The following is a 13422-nucleotide window of genomic DNA, read 5'->3' as shown; positions in this document are numbered from 1 at the left end:
CAATTCTAGAATATAAAAGAATCAATTACATTACTATGCTAATTACATAATAATGCTAAAATTACATGTTAATTGGTCACATTCACTTTGGTATTGACTAAAACAACACATCACCCATATTATATTTCAATCAGAATCAGAATTCTCAGATGTATTATCAGTAACAGTGGGAAAAGTTCTTAAGCCTTGTTTTCTTGCAGTTCTAAGTTAGTGCAAATGTTTTTTCATGTCCTGAGAAATATGGCAAATTCGTCCTTCAATGCCACATGCTGCAATTATTGATTATGGTTTATTTGACTCTTCCTCAAAAGCTGTAAGTATAGTAAGACCAGTTTAAATGCATAATGACCACAAAAATACTTAAAAGTTATATAAAAAATTTTATTTAACCTAAATTTCTCTGAATACTCATTCTTTACAATCAACTGTATAACCATGAATAAAATTTCATCATGTACTAAATGTATACATAATCAAAAGGATGTTATTCATTTTTATATAAAAGAGTACACAAAAAAATGATAAATGTTTGAAAAGACATATTATGTTTACCTCGATCTGAACATTACACCATGTATGGAAACATACAAGACACTCCATAAATATGTAAAATCATTTTGTTAATTTTTTAAAAGAGCTTTCAAAGTATTACTATATGTGTTCTACAGAGGATTATCAGTGTAATGTATACTTTATTTAAATGCAAAGATGTATTTGATTATACATTTTATAATGTGATATTTTTAATTTTATCTTCATATTTCATGCTTCAAAGAAACCAAATGGAAACAAAGTGTGGTTATTACCAAGAATGGTCATTAAAAACTTTATTTTCTTGCATTAAAAAATAAAATGATGCATTTTACTTTCAGAACTATGAAAATAACTTTCAGAAACTGGGTACATTTAGTAAGACAATTATTTTATCAATTAACCAATTATAAAAACCCATTATGAGTTTAGCCCACTCTTGTCTTGAATTACTGTTAACTGACATTTTTAAAAGAATAAAATCTCTAAAGCAAATCAATAAAATAAATCTATATGCCAACACACAGTGCTTATCAGGTAGGAAAAAAAATAAGATACTGTACAAAATGCCAATCTCACTAATATAAGTGAGAAGAAGAAAAAAGCAGTTAAGATTGTAAAAGCAGAATTTGAAAAATATACAAATTTTCACTTATTTGTGCTTTATAGCTTTGAATTTTTGTTTATGCCTTTCTGATAACTCTTTATACTTCCCTCAGAGCTAGCTTTTTACCTTGGCAAATAAAGCTCAGGTTTATTTTATTCATATTTCCCAAAACATACTAAAGTTAGAAAGCCAAACACTGTTTTCCAATGCCCAGGAGGTAACAAAAAATTACTCAAAAAATAAGTACTTCTAATAAAATAAATCTGTATTATTACCTGTTAGTGATGGTGATTTGTTTGTAGTAGTAATCAAACTCATTTGATGACCTGAAAGGCACTTCTTCCCTGCAAACTTTTTATTGACTCCAAGTGATTCATGACTACTGTAGAAAGTACTTGTGCAGTTTCTGTGTCAAACATTCGAGGACAACTTTTAAGCATACTATAACCATCCTTCCCCTGAAATTCAAAACATTTTAATTTTTAGTCGAAAATATGAATAAATGAACCATTTTAAATTAACTGTTGGGACTAAAATGAATATCATACACATATACCAAAACACATATTTCCCTTTTGGTAAACTAATACTCTAAATTCCTGACTCACTTCTTCCTGACTCACTACTAGGATATAGACATGATCCCCCTGAACTTGTCCTTAGCTCTGTTGCCTAGCAGCCTCAAGAGAATGGGCCACGTACAATAAATATCTAAATGTAGCTGTGAAACAGCCTCCCATCAACTGGGAGGTATGCTGAGACTTGGATTACTGAAACCATTTGAAACCTATCAAATCACTAGTAATACAGAATCTGTATTTCTAACAAGCTTCTTGCCATCACCTTCACTGTTCCAGACTCAAATATGGAAGAACCCAGTAAATCGAAGTCCTTATAAATTAGTCATCAAAGTTTTATTCCACATGACTAAATATGTCATAAACAAAACATATAATTGTGTCAGATGTGTTTATCATTAAATTTAAAGTTCAACAACCTATTATGGCATTTTTTTATTTAGGCACTTTCAGCTATATTTGTCAATAATTTAGAGAATAAGCATGAATTTCAGATGTTCTGTATTTTTAAATCTGATAATAAAAACAATGAAATCATACCTACATATAATAAAATAAATTTCATTAATACAATGGAAAATATTTATTTGAATTACAGAGGGTCTGAAATCATCAAAAGAAAATTGATTTATATGCATGAAAATTAATATATGTAGTAATAAGATAATGCATTTATTTAAAACCTTTTCGAAAGAAATTAATCTCACATTTGCAATATATTCCTTAGTAGGAAGGAGGTAATTTTTTTTTTCCTATAAGTATTGTCCTTGAACTTTTACAGTATCTCTTATGATCCTCTGGTTCTGCATGTGGGATCAAATCCAAACTGTATTCCAGCAACTTGAGGAAATCTGAAATTTAAAAATATATTCTTGGAATTCTGTAAAAGACATACTAAGTGAGAGAAATCATTAACATTTAAGTGAGCACATTTTGTGCTGCTAAAACTGCCAATGTGTATTTAAGTTAGAGATTATACAATTGGGAAGAACTTGCCAAATGTATAAGATTAAAAAAAAAATGGGGGGCGGGGATGATAGAATTTTCTATAGCAATTCTAGCTTCTTCTATTTAAAAAGAATGTCAAGAATTTATTCTGACTCAGGGGATAACAGAGTGGATTTAGGCAGCAACCTATAACTCTATAGCTCAGAAATAAAGCAGTGAAAGAAAGCTGACCAGACAAGTGGGTGACAACACTCAATACTGGAACACTTGAGACTTGGAGGGACTTGAAATTTGAGACTGGAGGGACTTGAAATTTGGTTACTGGAATAGAAAATGAAGAAATAATTCCTTGTTTCTGCCCCTTGACCACAGTGAGGTTAGAGAGAGGGGGAACAAAGAGAGAAAAAGGGAGAGGAAAATCCCATAGGCTTACTTCTTTAACAACAGAAAGAAAAGCAAACCGTTAAAGCAACAGTACAGGTGCAACAGAGACAGTGAAGGAGTTCACAAAGTTCAATCCAAATTGTGGGCAGAAAGTTATGCTAGGCAGGGAAGCCATTCTGTAGAGTCCACAGCAAGTCGACCTCCCTATAAGAAATTAAGTTAATATAGTTTCCTCCACACCTACAGAGAATAACAAATAAAATCACACAGAATGCCTCTGAAATAGATTGTCTCAGTAATCCATCTAGAAGGAACTTGTAGAGAGATCCCCGTAGGCTGATGATTACTGAAACTCCCTCCCCCTCACCAAAGATAAGGGGAGTAAGATGGAGCCTTACTTACGAATCACTGCTAACTCCAACCCAGCCTCATGGAAGCTCAGGTGAAGATGGACCAACTGACAATTAAAATCTCAGTAATCTGCAGCAGCCAGGGTTGAAGATTCTGTGCCAAAAATCACGAACAGAAAGCCTTTAGTCACAGGCCCCAGAGTTGCAGGCAACTACTGAGTCCTTAGATAAGGTCATAACAAACAAGTCTCAGCAGAGAGGAGTCAGCATTCAACATTCCACAGCAGTTAGCATGACAGCCCTGAGCCCTGCACCCAAGAGAAACAGACAGCAGATACAGCATCCTTTAAGAACACTCTTGACTAATAAGCATCAGCTGGCAAGAAAATCATAGCAACCCAGCAAGCAGTTCTTGTACCCCAGCACCTCTAGGAGAGTCTCAGAGTTGCCACTTCAATTCTCATTCAGATATATGGACCTGCAGAGGGTAAGATAACCTGAGTGATAACCCCAAGCACCCAGGGAAGAACCTCAGGGTCTTGGCTGAGAAATCAGCAGAAAGTCTAACTGGTTTATCCATAAATGTGACCTGTCATTTTTCTCTTGTGGTTATAAAAATTCTATCCTTCCTCTTTACATTATGAATTTTAATTACAATGTATCTTAGAAGGATCTTTTAATCTTGTCTATTTGGAGTTCTAAATGCCTCTTGTATTTGAATTTCCATCTCATTCCTAAGGTTTGGTAAATTTTCTGATATTTCATTGAAAGGGCTGTGCATTTCTTTGGTTTGCATTTTAATGCCTTTTTCTACACCTATGATTCTTAGATTTGGTCTCAATGTTATTCCAGATTTTTTTAGCATTCTGGTCATGGTCTGTTAACACCTTTCCTTATTGACAACTTTATTTTCAGGATTATATACTTTGTATTCAAGACCTAAGCCTCTCTTCTATGTGGTATGATCTAGTGGTGATGTTTTCAACTTCATTTTTAATTTGATTTATTTATTCTTTCATTTCCAGGATACCTGTTTGGATCTTTTTCAGAATTTAGCCCTCTATTGAAATGATCTTTTACTTCCTGTATTTTTTTAGTTCATTCCTTACATCTTCTTTCAGTTCACTGAACATTTTTCACTAGAACTTCTTAATTCTTTATCTGACCTTTCCTCCACTGTGGTGTCAATGGATCAGTTGTTGAAGTGTTGTGTAATATCTGAGGTGGATAATTCCCCTGCTTTTTCATATTGTTTGTATGTCTACCCATCTGCTGGAATCATGATCTTTTCTACTTTTATGCAAAGAACTATTTAGTGAGCTTCTTTCTCTTAAGTGCTACAGGCTGGGCAAATATTCAAGTATTAATAACTCCTACTCCATGTGTATTCTTTGCTATGCCCACAATCCAACACCACTTTAAGATACTAAACCCTATTAACTGCAATTACTTCAAAGGAAAGCCATAAGCCAATAACCCTTAGGGAAATTAAACTTACTGAAATGTTCTCCAGAGTTCCTCTAATCCAAGTCTAAAACTGCAATAATGTATTTGAATAGATTGAGAAACTATTACAGATATTATTATACTATGTATAGTTGAAAGGGGGATAAAGAAAAATGGGCAAAGAAAAAGAAAGGAAATACAGAAAAAATAATACAAACTAGGATAAAAAGAAGAAAAAATAGTGGTGGGGGATTTGAGGTAGGAGCAGGTAATAGGGGAGGGAAAACAGAGACTAAAAAGAGCAAAAGCTAATATAGGAAGAATGATTCCAGTTAATGCTTACAACATTAGAAGAAATATCAATCTTATTGAGATCTACAATACTGAATAATAATGGAACACTTATCAATACAATATGAAAAATAATATTTTTTTGTTAGACCAAAACTGACAAGAGTTATTTATGATACTCCATGCCAAGATGGGGAGACTCTTATTAAGTCTTCCTGATTTGGACTGCATCAGGATTTGGAACCTTTAGAAAATGTCCACAAAATTCAGCACCCATTCATATTAAAAATGCTAGAGACACTAGGGATAGAAGGAACTTACTCAACATTATAAAGGCTCTATGCAGCAACCCAAAGCTAATATCATATTGAATGAAAAAAAAATCAAAAACATTTCCTCTCAATTCCAGAACAAGGCAAGGGTGTCCACTCTCCCCACTCCTATTCAGTATAGTTCCTGAAACTCTAGACAGAGATATCAGGCAAAAGAAGACAATTAAAAGGATACAAATAGGAAAAAATAAATTGAATTATCTGTTTCCTGATGACATAATCTTATATCTAGAAGAACAAAAAATCTCCACAAGATTTTTAGAGCTGATAAACAAATTCAGTAAAGTAGCAGGATAGAAGATTATCATATAAAATCAATAGTCTTCCTATACTCCAATAATGAATCTGCTGAAAAAAAAAATCTGGGAAAGTATCCTGTTCATGAGAACTGCAATAATAATAATAATAATAATAATAAGAAGAAGAAGAAGAAGAAGAAGAAGAAGAAGAAGAAGAAAAAGATGACGATGATGATATTTGGGAATAAATCTACCCAAGGAGGTGAAAGACCTCTACAGTGAACACTGTAGACACTGAAGAAAGAATCTGAAGACCTTACAAGATAAAGAAAGATCTCCCATGTTCCTGGATGGGTAGAATTACTATTGTCAATGGCCATATTACCAAAAAGATCATAGACTAAATATAATCCCCACCAACATTCTTCATAGAACTAGAAAAGGCAGACCTATATTCATTTGGAAAAATAAAAGCCTCAGAATAGTCAAAGCAATCCTGTGCAAGGAGAGTGATGATGGAGGTATCACAATACCTGATCTCAAATTATACTACAGAGCTATAGTAACAAAAACAGACTTGAAAACCAATGGAATAAAAGAGAAAACACAAACGCACATACATAAGGTCACTGAATATTCGACAAAAGTGTCCAAAACATGGTGGAGAAAAGATAAGCAAGAATGTTAAATGGAAAAACTGTTTATCCATATGTAAAAGAATCTAACTAGATCCCTACCCTTCACTCTGTACAAAAATCAAATCAACTCAATGGAACAAAGACCTAGGAACTATACCAGAAAATTTACAATTGCTAGAAAACATAGGATCAAACACTACAACACAGTGGTGTAGGCACTGACTTCCATAAGTCCTAAAACTCAAGAAATAAAACTAAGAAAAAATAAATGGGATGGGACCAAATGAAAAGCTTCTACATAGCAAAGAAAATGTGGCGAAGCAGCCTACAGAAAGAAAGAAAATCTTTGGCAGCTACTCCTCTGAAGTTATTAAATCTAGAATATAGAACTCAAAAAATTTAATACCAAAAGAACAAATAACTCAATAAATGGGCAAAAGATCAAAACAGAAATTTCTTAAAAGGAGGAATACAAATGGCCAACAAATAAATGAAAAATGTACAACATTCCTACCAACAAGGAAAAATAAATCAAAGCTACATTGAGATTTTATCTCATACCAGTTAGAATGGCTATAATCAAGAATACAAATAATAAATGCTGGTAAGTGTAGGCCCCTTCTCCTGGCTCAGAGTCTAGGGCCCCATACTCTTTTTCTGTGTTCTGTGAAGAGGATGTTCTTCTGTGGTCTGTAAGACAGTTCTTACATGATCTGTGAAACTGTCATCTTCTGTGTTCACATAGTTGTTTTTTACTTTCTGTTACCAACAAATAATCTGCCAAGAAATAGGCTAGCAACTGCTTACTCAAGGCTTAACCTTTAAGATGTATGGCAAGCTTAACTACAAGCATATAAAAGACAGTGTTATATTCAGTAAAGACAAAGCAGCTTCCTCTGTGACAAGTGCTCCATTTCTCCCAAATAAAACTGTTCTCCTCAGATCTCGGACTGTAGACTGAGTCCTTCCCGTGATTGTGGTGTTCAGGCCTCCATCTGGGTTGTGGTGGTGAGCTGGTATACCAGGCCTTCCTCTGGCATTGTGGTCCATGCAACAATTGGTGCCCAACATGGGGCATTTTCCCGAGGATTGGAGGTAAGGACCTGGGTTCAAGGAAACTCCCTGGCCAGGGTGGTGATTCAGCAGATCGCACTGGGCCCATTCAACAACAGCTGGTAATTCAGCAACATAGAAAACAGCCCTGATAAGATGGAGCCTGATTTAAAGAACCTTAAGACAATTTTAACATCTCAGGGTCTTCAGATAAATCATGATGACTGTTTCAATTTTTATGAGTTTTAAAGGATAACTCCTGGTTCCCTAAAGAGAAGTTGTTTGCTGAACTTTGGGAACGAGTGCTCCAGAATAGTAATCAAAATGCCCATGATAAGGGAGGACTAATGCCAAAGGATCAAGCTATTTATTTGGCCATCCTATCAGCCCTAGATTCAGAACAAGACAGCAAAGATAATCTGGAGATAAACAAGAAAAGAGAAAAAATACCTGACCCTATTATGCTTTTGCATGAGAATCCAGAGGACTAACTTCTCCCTGGCATCCCATGAGGCCCCCAACCAGGCCCCCTGAATGTTCATGATACTTTACAAAAATAATTAATGGCCGTATCATATTTTTCCAAGATTTTTGTGTTTGATAAAATTCCATGGTTTTTTGAGCTCATCACATTAATTTTTGGTCCGTCCTATTTTTATTAAACTGGAGTTTTTGAACATCTGTTACAGTGCAATGGAAATTTACTTACAGAAGCTATACGGCCTTTACCTTTGTGTTATGTGTAGATCATGTTGTCTGATGACATGTTGTCTATTTATATATGTGCATCCAAATATCATGTACATGGTGTCAAAATTAATATATAATGAGCGCTCATGAATTAAAATGTAAAAAAAATGATTCCAAATATCTTTTATTCACATGGTTCAAAAATGTTTAATTTAAATTGGGTAAACTAATAAGAATAAAATGTCTTTAAAAATTAACTCACAGGTCTCCAAATGGGTCTAATAAAATGTTGATGTCTATAAAATGTCTAATCAATTGTTTCTAGAACTTTTCCTCAACAGGGAGATGACACATATGCTGCTCAATACACTTAATACTTTAGTTTTTACAGTAAAATGAGTAAATTAGATTTAACATACATGCAATTACATAAATGTGTTTGATACAAAAGACATCTGATTAATTTACAAAATTAAAATGCTAACTTTTAATTAAAAAACCAAGTAATCTTAACTTCTTAAATTCCACGGGATGATATACTAAAACATTGTTTGTGTTTTTATAAATTGGTAAACAGGTGTTATTCTATATATGAGGGGTTCAAAAGGTTTCAACTGGGTTTTGCTTAAGAGAACTATAAATAACAAAACGTCATCTTATTAAAATGGAGTAATTTATCAAAAAAATCAAAAAAATTCATAAAGGTTGTTTCAAATGTGAACAAAAAGGGATCAACAGATAGAAAAGAGAAAAAATGTAAGGTTCTAGGTACAAAAATATATTTGGTAGAAGGCAGAAGAAAACATTTCTGGGTAAAGAGGTGCTTATGTGATGAAGTACATGAGGATCTAAGTAAGTCTATAAGTAAAGGAAAAATTTCAACAAGTCTGTGTGTAACTAAATTGGTTATATGTATGTGAGACAATCAGTTAGAGCTATCTGAGTTTTCTTCCCTAGAGTCAAATACTAACATGCTGATGTAAACAAAAGTTTTAATTCATATGTTAGACTGTTAAAAATGTCTTAATGCTAATTTACACTTAGTACTGTCTTTTAAGATTGTTTCTTTAGAACAATTGGTTTTAACAAAAATTAGGGTTTATACAATTACAGTTAAGCAACAAATGTTAAAACATTCTACTATGTCAGGGTCTAAACTTTTTCTTTAGAAACTAAATTCGGCTTATATAAGAACATCAATGTAATAGTATTATTATATGTTGGATATGTTCATAATTCCAAGGTATAAGGCTGTTAAAGCAGAGAATTTGTCATGTTGCTCTTACCCAAATTAATCTTATCTATGATGATACTTTTAAAGCTTATAATAGCAAAATTTTATCAGAGATTTATTCATATCATTTAATGTGCTAAAACAGAACCTATTATCAATGGGATATATGAAAAAAATTTTATGTTGCTTCATGCCCTGAGGTAAAAGAAAGTTTTAAATGCAAAGGTACTTTCTAAGATGAGAGCCTAATCTGTATAAAGATCAAGAGTAAAGATATTTTACCACAAAAAGGGGATGTTAATAGCTCTCTCAGCCTCTCCTTGATTTGTTTTAGATGTAAAAGGAAATGTATTTCTAAAGATGAATAAAAATATTATAGTATGTTAGCTAATAGTCATGCATATTCAGGAAACAATATATGTAAACTTTAAAAAATGACATTTAAAAAAAAGGCAAAAATCGGCTTCAGAACTAGAACATTTTACTTAAGATTTGTGAAGACCCCACCTTACTACAAGTTAGAGTGGCTCAAAAAATAAGCCAAACTTTAGCTCATTTAAAGTTATATTCAAAGATTGTTTTTTTGTTATACATTACTGTGATCCCAAACAGGAGATATAATGTGCTAGCTGTCTTAAATTTTGGTTGAGCTATTCATTATATTTGAATTAGGAGAAGCTCAATGTTACAAATGTATGACTAAATATAAAAACATGATATTTAACAAAAGTTAGCCATGGCACAAAAAAATTGTTTTTAAATCATGCAGACTTGGTTACAATTTTAAATAACTTTGAGCTTTAAAAATCTCATTTTTAGTGTGTTTTAAACTAAGTTATTGTTCTCTACTTTTATAAATGACTTTTACATGGTAAAAATGTTGCTTAAACTTTGCTTTTAAGATTGCTCTAATAATCTCAGCTACATTGTAAACCGATCCTACACAGTGTCTTAAATATTTAAGGTTGTTAATGTTATTAACTATCTATAAATGTTGAGGACTGTGGCACTTACATTCAGATCTACTCTTTAGTTTTCTTTTGATAAAACAATGCTCAATTTTGATTTTGTATGGTATGATTTCAGATCTATATTTTTACTGTTGCTAATTCTTGTTACTGATGTTCTTTTTAACCCCATTAGGCAAGCCATGGATGGTTTGCTTAAGGAGGGGGGAAGAAGGGGAAATAAAACACAAACATAATTATTTCAAAAAATTTTATTTAAATTAGAAATTAGGATCCCTCTTTGCCATTAATTTACAGGAATAAGAAAAAGAGCAGATGCCACTGAGAAATCCATCACCTGAAGGTCTGAGGCCAAACACCCACTCAGACTGAACCTGTCTATTAAACTCAATAGGGAACCAAGGAGTCCAGTGGTCATGATGTCACCCTGTTATGTTAGGAGTAATAATATTAATTGCCTTACTATTTTCTGTAGGCCTGAATACAATGGCCCCGAATTACTGGAATTGGGTATAAAAGATTGCTTTAGCCTTATATTATTTAAGTGTGATAAACCTGTTAGGGGTAATTTGTTGTTTTTTATGATGATTAATGTCTTATTAAGTACTAAAAATATAGGTCACAGTTCCTTTTAGCGTTATGCTGCATTAAACCATCTGAAGAGTCGCCTCAACACAAGCTTTTCAGCAGACAAAAGAAGCCTTACAATGGACTCGAACTGCCATTTTGCTCCAACATCAACAAACGGACTTATTAAACTTATTGAGAAAATTATCATCCTAAAGAGGACTTATTGATTAAAAGAGTTGCCATCCTTGAGAAAATGTTAGAAATTGTAATGTTCAATTTCCTATCAATCACGTGTTGCCCCTTACGTTCTTAATTCATCTTTTAAGTAGATTGCTAGTGAATAAGGTTCAGCATTTGTTTTCTGTTGTTAAATTTGGTGTTAAATTTGGTCATAGTTAGCCTATTCCTGTTAGATGTTTGGATTCTTTGGAAAGTTTTATGTGTAAAATTTTTTCTAAGTTACAAAATTCAAATCACAAAATTATAATGTTAACAAGGATCATCCAGAATATGGAGCATAAGGAGTGGGGAGATGTGGGCCCCTTCTCCTGGCTCAGGGCCCCATACTCCTTTCCTGTGTTCTGTGAAGAGGATGTTCTTCTGTGGTCTGTAAGACAGTTCTTACATGGTCTGTGAAACTGTCTGTCACCTTCTGGGTTCACATGGTTGTTTTTTTACTTTCTGTTACCAACATATAACCTGCTAAGAAATAGGCTAGTAACTGCTTACTCAAAGCTTAATCTTTAAGACATATGGCAAGCTTAACTACAAGCATATAAAAGACAATGTTATATGCAGTAAAGACAAAGCAGCTTCCTCTGTGACAAGTGCTCCATTTCTCCCAAATAAAGATGTTCTCCTCAGTTCTCGGAGTGTAGACTGAGTCCTTTCTGTGACTGTGGTGTATAGGCCTCCATCTGGGTTGTGGTGGTGAGCCAATGTACCAAACCTTCCTCTGGTGTTGCAGTCCATGCAACCAGTTAAGGATGTGGGGTAAAAAGATACACTCAAATTGTTGGTGAGACTGCAAATGAATACAACCACTTTGAAAAGCAGTATAGAAATTCCACAAAAGACTAGGAATGGAACCACCATATGATGAACTATCATATTCCTTGGTACTTATCCAAAAAAAATAAAAATCAGATACTACCATGATACAGGCACATAAATATTTATAGAAGCACAATTCACAATAACCAAGTTATAGAATCAGCCCAGGTGCCTTTCAATACGGGAATAAAGAACCTATATATGTATACATACACAACAGAGTTTTACTCAGCAATAAAGAAGAATAAAATTATGCTATTTGCTGGTAAATGGATGGAGCTGGAGAACATCATGCTAAGTGATATAAGCTATACTGAGAAAGTCAAGGGTTAAATATTTTCTGTCATATGTGGAATCTAGAGCCAAATAAGGAAAATATGGTGAGGTGGAGAATCCCATGAAAACAGAAGGGAGATCAGTGGAATAGAAAAAGGGAATTGAGTAGGAGGAAGGGAACTGGAAAAAGGAGGAACTGCAGAATGAAATTGACCACATTATGCTATATACATGTATGAACATACCAAGTGAATTCACCTTTGTTGAGGGCTGTCTTGGACAAGATGGCGCCTGGCAGTGAGCCAAAGGGCACTGGCTACCAAACTAAGGAAGTACCCAAAAAGGTTGCTTGCTTACTAGTTCCTTTGAGACTTATGATGTGTTAACGCCAAGCTCTAGGATTGGCTCTCTAATATCATGCCGCGCGTGGACAGCTCGGGATTCATGTAGTGCTATGCTAACATTCCTCTACATGCTCTCCTGCGTGAAAGAAAGCTTTGCTATAATTGGCTGATAAGCTAGGAGCCTGGGGGAGGAGAGAGGGAGAGGGTAGGAGAAGGGAGATAGTGGCAGAAGAAAGGAGGCAGAAAAACAGGGAGGACACAATAAATCTCGTCAACTAAAGATTGGTGGTGTCTCCTTTCTCTGCGCTGGTTCTGCTGGACGGAACACACTTTTATGTGTATCTATAAAGCACTAAATAAAAAACAGTAAATAAACAGAAGGAAGGCCAGTAGAGTAGAGGGAGCAAAGGAGGAAGAAGTGGGGAAGGGAAAGAAAAGTACTAGAGATTGAAATGGAGCAAATTATATTCCATGCATATATGATTATGTCAAAACGAATGCCACTGATATGTGTAACTGCAATATAGTAATAAAAACATATCTTTTAAAAAAGCATTCTATTTTCCAATAACTCTACACTATTCTGAGACCACTGTTGTCTCGACTTCCTTCCTCAAGTTACTAAAGGTATACAGTGATAGAGCAGACAGCATATTAAAACTTAAAACTATTGGCCCATTTATTAATTGAGTTCATTGTAAATGTAAGAAATATCTGGCTGTACTTACTATTACTACTTCGACATTAAGAAATGTCTAGAAAAATTTTTACTAAATTGACAGATCCTTACTAGGATAGTGTGGGAAAAGCAGAATGTGTTTACTCCTTTGCAGAGTTTGCTTTCTACATTCATAAACTTAGTCTTGTATGACATTCTTCAAGGACTATTC

The 13422-nt window shown here is 33.9% G+C and overlaps 1 pseudogene across 1 annotated transcript in view; it reads right to left on the bottom strand.

Annotated features, from left to right (window-relative positions):
* Window positions 1-126: 126 nt before the first annotated feature.
* LOC306664353 (mannosylglucosyl-3-phosphoglycerate phosphatase-like) overlaps window positions 127-13422 on the bottom strand; it is a 70354-nt pseudogene continuing 57058 nt past the window's right edge. The window contains exons 7-9 of the transcript in view: window positions 2424-2567; window positions 1414-1596; window positions 127-311 (exon numbers count right to left, since the gene is read on the bottom strand). The product of the transcript in view is annotated as a mannosylglucosyl-3-phosphoglycerate phosphatase-like (transcript). The remainder of the gene's footprint in view (window positions 312-1413; window positions 1597-2423; window positions 2568-13422) is intronic.

This window comes from Sciurus vulgaris (genome assembly GCF_902686455.1).
Source record: "Sciurus vulgaris genome assembly, chromosome: 6".
Taxonomy (NCBI): Eukaryota; Metazoa; Chordata; class Mammalia; order Rodentia; family Sciuridae; genus Sciurus; species Sciurus vulgaris.
This window is presented reverse-complemented; position numbering and strand designations above follow the sequence as displayed.